Here is a 6,000-nt window from a genome sequence, read left to right as displayed (position 1 = left end):
TTTTTAGGTAAAGACACAACAAAAGATGTGTTTCATTTTCACCAATAATTTCATTGAACAATGTGTTCACTGTTTTGTCACACTGCTTTCTGCAGTCTTTCAGGCATCTTCATAATTCCATCTTCCCAAAAGTTTTTTCTCTTTTGGCCAAGCCATTATAAAGCCAATTTCAACAAACATTGCACACAGCATTGAAAGTATATACAATATGTTCCTTAATTGCTCCTATTGCACTTGTTGCATCCACCAACTGCGAGAACAACTGTCAGAGACTTTCAGGGTTTCAAAGATGTTACTTTATTGGCTAAGTTTAACCTGCGCAGGGGCAAACTCTCAAAGTGTCTGGAGACATGGTGCCCGCAAGGGCTGCAAACGAGAGTCGCACGCAGCGCTTACAGGTAAGTCCTTATATAGAGGCAAGCAAGCAAGCGTTGCACAGAAGCAGATGTGGCGGTTAGCTATTGGCTTACAGAGCCCGCGCGAGGGAACAGGGTCTGTCTCAACTGAAAGGAAAATTTTGAAACTAAACAGATGGCAATCAATTTACAGGATGTTTGCTAGAGACGCAGGCTCCTTGGGGCTGAGACTATTTTTCTTGTTCCCAACACTGATCCGTTTTCTTTGGGGGTATGTCAAACCCTTGACTTTTCTTTATTTGGGATGATCAGGGGTCCTGGGACGGGGGCTAGGAAGGAGAGAAGAGTGTCCTGCCACTAGGAGGATGCTCCTGTCCTGGCCCTGGGCCATAGTCTGTCTTTAAGTCTATTTATGCATTGTAAGTTTTCTTCAACTAAGGCACTTTCATTATTTTTCTCCTCCTGTGATTAACTATTAGGAGGGGTTCTGAGATTTCTTTCTCTTTCTGGAATCATATAAAGGACAATGGATGAAGGTCTCATCTTCTTATAACTACTTCAGGCTGGACATGCACGTCATCCTACCTACCCTTGGGTCAGGGGTACCCTGAAAGAGGAGGAGGTGGGTGCAGCACAGAGGGAGTCCTTCCTGCAAGGGGAAGGACCTTACAGGGTCCTGGGCAGTTGGCTGTCACCAGGAAGTCGCAGGCTTGGTGTCAAAGGCTGGCATTACTGGACCGTTGGCCTTCTGGTCAGGTCATATTCTGGAGGTGACTGATTAGGTAGGTCATAGGCATACGGCCTATGTAAACAGAAGAACACACAGGTTAATTCACACAATAATTCACAAACCAGTTGCTGTGCCTGTGAGACTGTCTTTTGGGATGACATTCTATTGCAAGGTCCTTCTTGAAATGACATTTAACAGTGGCAATTTGACAGGTCCTTTGCACCTGTAAATTGTACATCTTTGGTGACATCACAAACCAGGTTTCAACTCTTAAATGAAAATAAGAGTTTTAAGACAGTTAGCTGCGCCATTCTGATATCCAATACTGAGCATAGTGATTTTCCTAGAACTATAATTTTTCTCCTTAAGATCACCCTCACTGTTATTATAGGGACTACTTTAGGTCCCACTTTTGATTTTGACTGTTCATTTGCATAAACATACCAAGAGCAGCCTGGATCACTTATGATCCTCAAGTCCGCTTTGCTGGAACTCACACAGGGAACCTTCAGATTGACTTCTCAGCCTGCCCCTCGGGGCACAGAAGCAGAGCCACACATCCGCCATCTGGCTTCGCCTGTACCAGTCATTTCACTCAAATCCTTGAGCCTCCATTGTGCCTACAGGTTCCTTTTTAGCCATCTTTCAGGAAAGCAACCTTTGTTCTTTCCCTGGAAAGGCTGGCTGGAACCGCACAACCAACCAAAGTACCAGGCTTTTCTCGTGGGCTTTTGCTAGCTTCACAGGTCAATCCCAGTTCCTCTGAGCTCTCTGGTAACGACCAGAACTCATATATGCCTCCTTCAGGTATGACATTCCAGTCAAAGTCTTGGTTAACAAAACCACTTTTAATGACCGGTCTTACTGGTTTTATGCAAAGAAACCGTACATCATCATTCATTCCTTCAGAATGCCAAATTCTGGAGGGATCAGGTAGAGAGAAAAACACAAAGCTTGAAGGAAAATCTTTCTCTTTCTAATACCCATTAAGATGCATCTCTATGCTGTTACAGGAAAATGAAGCGACCAGACACCGAGGGTTCAGGAGCACGATCTTTATTATGTGCACAGGCTCAGAGGAGAGTGACCTCCAAATTCTGAGCCCCGAACAGTGGCAGGGGTCTTACTTTTATACTCCTGTCTTTCTTTCTAAGCTACATGGCAAAAGCAGGTTACAGAAGCAAATGTGGAAGTTATGTCTATTTCCTTATCCGGGGATATCTGAAATGCTGGATCTCTCTCTTGTGGTTGCCTGGCAGAAGCAAGTTACAGAAGCAGATGCGGAAGTTAGATTACTCTGTGGCATTCTTAGGCTAGTGGGAGGGGGCTTTTTCCCTATCATTCCCCCCTGTGGGTGCTTAGACAGCGCTTTCGTCTGTCTCAGCATCCAATAACGGGACTCTCTGCTCTTGTTGTTGCTGGAGAATGAGAATGCGGCTAGTGGTCTTCCGTACTAGTGCTCCTTCTAAGTGGCTGACTACTGTTCTAATGGCCCAGGGTCCTACGGTAATGACTAGGATGAGGATGATCAGGGGTCCTAGGACAGGGGCTAGGAGGGAGAAAAGAGTGTTCTGCCACCAAGAGGTCACTCCCGTCCTGGCTCCGGGCCGTAGTCTGTCTTTAAGTTCATTTATGCGTTGTATATTCTCTTCAACTAGGCCACTTCCATTAACAAAATAGCAACACTCTTCTCCTAGGAATATACAGGTCCCTCGTTTATCTGCCGTTAGGAGATCTAAGGCCCGCCGGTTCTGCTGGGCCACCCTAGCTAGAGATAGGATCTGGCGTTGCAGGGAGGCCATAGAGGTTGCTACTGATCCTAAGGCCTCATGGAGTTCTTGGCGGAAGGCCTCTTGGGACTGCAAGCTTCTGACTAATCCTGCTCCTCCTACACTGATACTGGCGAGTGAAGCAGCGAAACTTAGTCCTACTAGTACAGGGAGGAATACTGCTCTTCGGTGGAGAGTGGAGTTTATATACTTGGCTTCTAGTTCTCCGGGTGGGTAGGCTAGTAGTTGGGGGGCTAGTGCTACTAGGAGGTAAACACGAGAGTCTGAACAGTTGATACTTGGGACTAATGTCTGATTAGTCCAAAAGAATAGCCCTGGTGGGGGTACAAGGGGAGGTGATTTGTCCCCCTTGTACCAGCTGGTACTATTTGGGCATAAACTCCTCTCTAGGGACTGATAGAGGGGGGCATGGACGGGCCCTAGGAGTCTACCTTGGCTGCCGTGGTCTGTATTCTGAGGAATGGCATTAACTTGGACTGCAATTAGTGGGGGCTTGCTTAGGGAGGCACAGAGGAAACAATCTGTGAAGTTTCCTGGGTCACTGAGGTTAAGGAGGGCTGCTCTCTCCTGGGTTAGAGTTATCCAAGAGAAAGGAGTATCTGTTTGGCTGACCTGGGGTTCAGCCCTTTCAATGGTTTTCTGACCTGTTTTCAGCATGTGGAGGCCAAGGTACAGATCTTTCCTTTTAAAAACTATTATATCTCCTACTGGTCCTGAAAAGGCCATGCCTACGTAGACTTTTCCTTTAACTCCTTTTTCCCAGTTAGGGTCTTCTGCCTTATCTTGGGTTATAACAATTTCTCTGCCATTTGTGCGGTGGACTCGGCAATATTTGTAGGCACAACCCCCATAGGTCTCCGGCCACCGATTGCATGACTTATCAGTCTGATCTTCTTTGAAACAGACAAACAGGTCCCTGAACCAAACCCACCCATTTAGACTTTGGAAGGACCCTCCCAAGATCTTGAGTACTAATTTTCCTCTGCAGGGCCCAAGACACTCTTTTGTGCCTATGGTGGCTACAGTCGTCCACCTCCCCTGTTTCCTATATTCTTGAACTACGATGGTCTCATTATAGACCATAGGGCTGACCTATGGCTAGGTCAGTGGGCTGACCCATAGGCTAGCAGGGGCAATAGGATGAAGAGCGTTTGCCAGGGGTTCATGTTGGGTGGGTTAGACAAAGCAAGCAATAGCTACGAATATACAAGTCAAACCTAGGTATAGTAGCCCTAGGGTTACTCGGTCTCTCGTGGTCCAGTCTTCTGGGGCAGTAACCCAGAGTCCAAGTCCCCCTGCCGTGGTGAGGAGGCCAATGACAGTGTAATAGTCCCAGGAGCGATTGTCCATTCCGCTCCCCTCCCTCGGGTTGTCCTTCCGAGTCTGGAGGCAGGCACCTGGCGGGGACCCTCAGATTCTCCCTGGGGCGACGAGCGGTGCTCAGGGTCCTGACGGGTCACGGGGAGTCTGGTGGTGATCTTGCAATGGTCCACTCTTCTACTCCGTCGTGGCAGGTCCTCTGCAGTTTCAGGGTGCGCACCCGGTCCGGTCTCTCCTCGGGTCTCTGTCCGGGCACCTCTGGATCGGCAGCAGCCTTCGCTCTGGTGTGGTGGATCCAGGGGGCGACACCTGCGACTTTTAAAGCAGTAGGGGTAGTTAACAGTACCAAGTAGGGTCCAACCCATCTGGGCTAGAGGGGCTCTTTTTTCCAATCTTTTACCCAGACATACTGTCCTGGCCTGAAGGAGTGGGCTGGCCCCCCTGTTGGTACTAGTTCTTGCCCAAGGTGGGCTTGCCTTACTCTTTCTAATTCTTGGTCTAGGGCGAATAGGTAGGATGCTTGACGGGTCTCTCCTAAAGCAGTTAAGTCTGTGGTGGCTGGTATTCAGGTTAAGGGGGTGGCTCTTCCATATATGATTTCATAAGGGGTATATCTGGCTGCATTCGGGGTGCACCTTATCCTGAAGAGGGCAAGAGGCAAAATGTCTGGCCAGGGGAGGTGTGTTTCTTGGCAGAGTTTTCCTAAAGTTTCTTTTAGAGTTCGGTTCATTCATTCTACCTTGCCTGAGCTCTGGGGCCGGTAGGCAGCATGTAGTCTCCACCTCAGATTCAGGGCCCGAGTCAGCAGCTGCATGACTTTAGCGGTGAAGGCCAATCCGTTGTCACTCTGTAAGCTGAGTGGCAGGCCGTGCCATGGGATGATTTCTCGGAGCAGTACTCTCGCTACTTCTTGGGCCTTTTCTGTGTGGGGTGGGGAACGCTTCTACCCAGCCTGAGAAAGTGCATACCAGAACTAGGAGGTACTTGTACTCACGGCTGGGTTTGAGCTCGGTGAAGTCGAGTTGGAGATCTTCAAAATGCAGTGTGCCGGTATACTGGATGCCCTGGTGAGGAACCTTGGGTGCCTTAGCGTTATATTGTGCACAGGTAGGGCAACGGGCTGTGATGGAGGTGCACAGGGTGTCCAAGGTGGGGATATATAGGAACTTTCCAAGGAGCTGGCTTAGCTTAGTCTTTCCTAGGTGGGTTAGACTGTGGCAGTTCTGGACAATATTCCGGCCTTGACTCTGAGGTATGTATATCCTCCCATCTTTTAGTTTCCAAAGCCCCTCTGGTGTCTTCTGGGCTTGGACTTGACTTGCCCACTGGTCCTCCTCTGGGCTGTAATCACGCTCGGTTGGGGTAATTCCTAGTATTGGGTTGAGGGTGATTATAGGCTCCGGCCATTTGCGCGCTGCCTCCTTTGCAGCCTGGTCAGCGAACTTGTTTCCTTCTATTTCTCTGGTGTGGCCCCACTGGTGTCCATGGCAATGGATTACGGCCACTTGGTTGGGGGCCTTTACCGCCTCACGTAGCCTGAGTATTTCTTGTTTATTTTTTAGCTCTTTTCCCTCCGTGGGCAAGAGCCCCCTTTCTCGGTCAATTGCCCTGTGGAAATGCAGGGTGGTGTAGGCATATTTGGAGTCAGTAAATATGTTGACCTTTCTGCCTTTGCTTAGTTCTAGGGCTCGTACGAGGGCATATAATTCGGCCCTCTGGGCCAACCACCCGGCGGGTAGGGCCCTCGCCTCTATGACTGTGTCTCGGGTGGTGACTGCATAGCCCGCTCGGCGCTCTCCAGCCT

Source organism: Sturnira hondurensis, unplaced genomic scaffold (assembly GCF_014824575.4).
Source record: "Sturnira hondurensis isolate 20B ecotype Veracruz unplaced genomic scaffold, ASM1482457v3 Scaffold0024400, whole genome shotgun sequence".
Lineage (NCBI taxonomy): Eukaryota > Metazoa > Chordata > Mammalia > Chiroptera > Phyllostomidae > Sturnira > Sturnira hondurensis.
Note: the sequence above shows the minus strand (reverse complement) of the source record.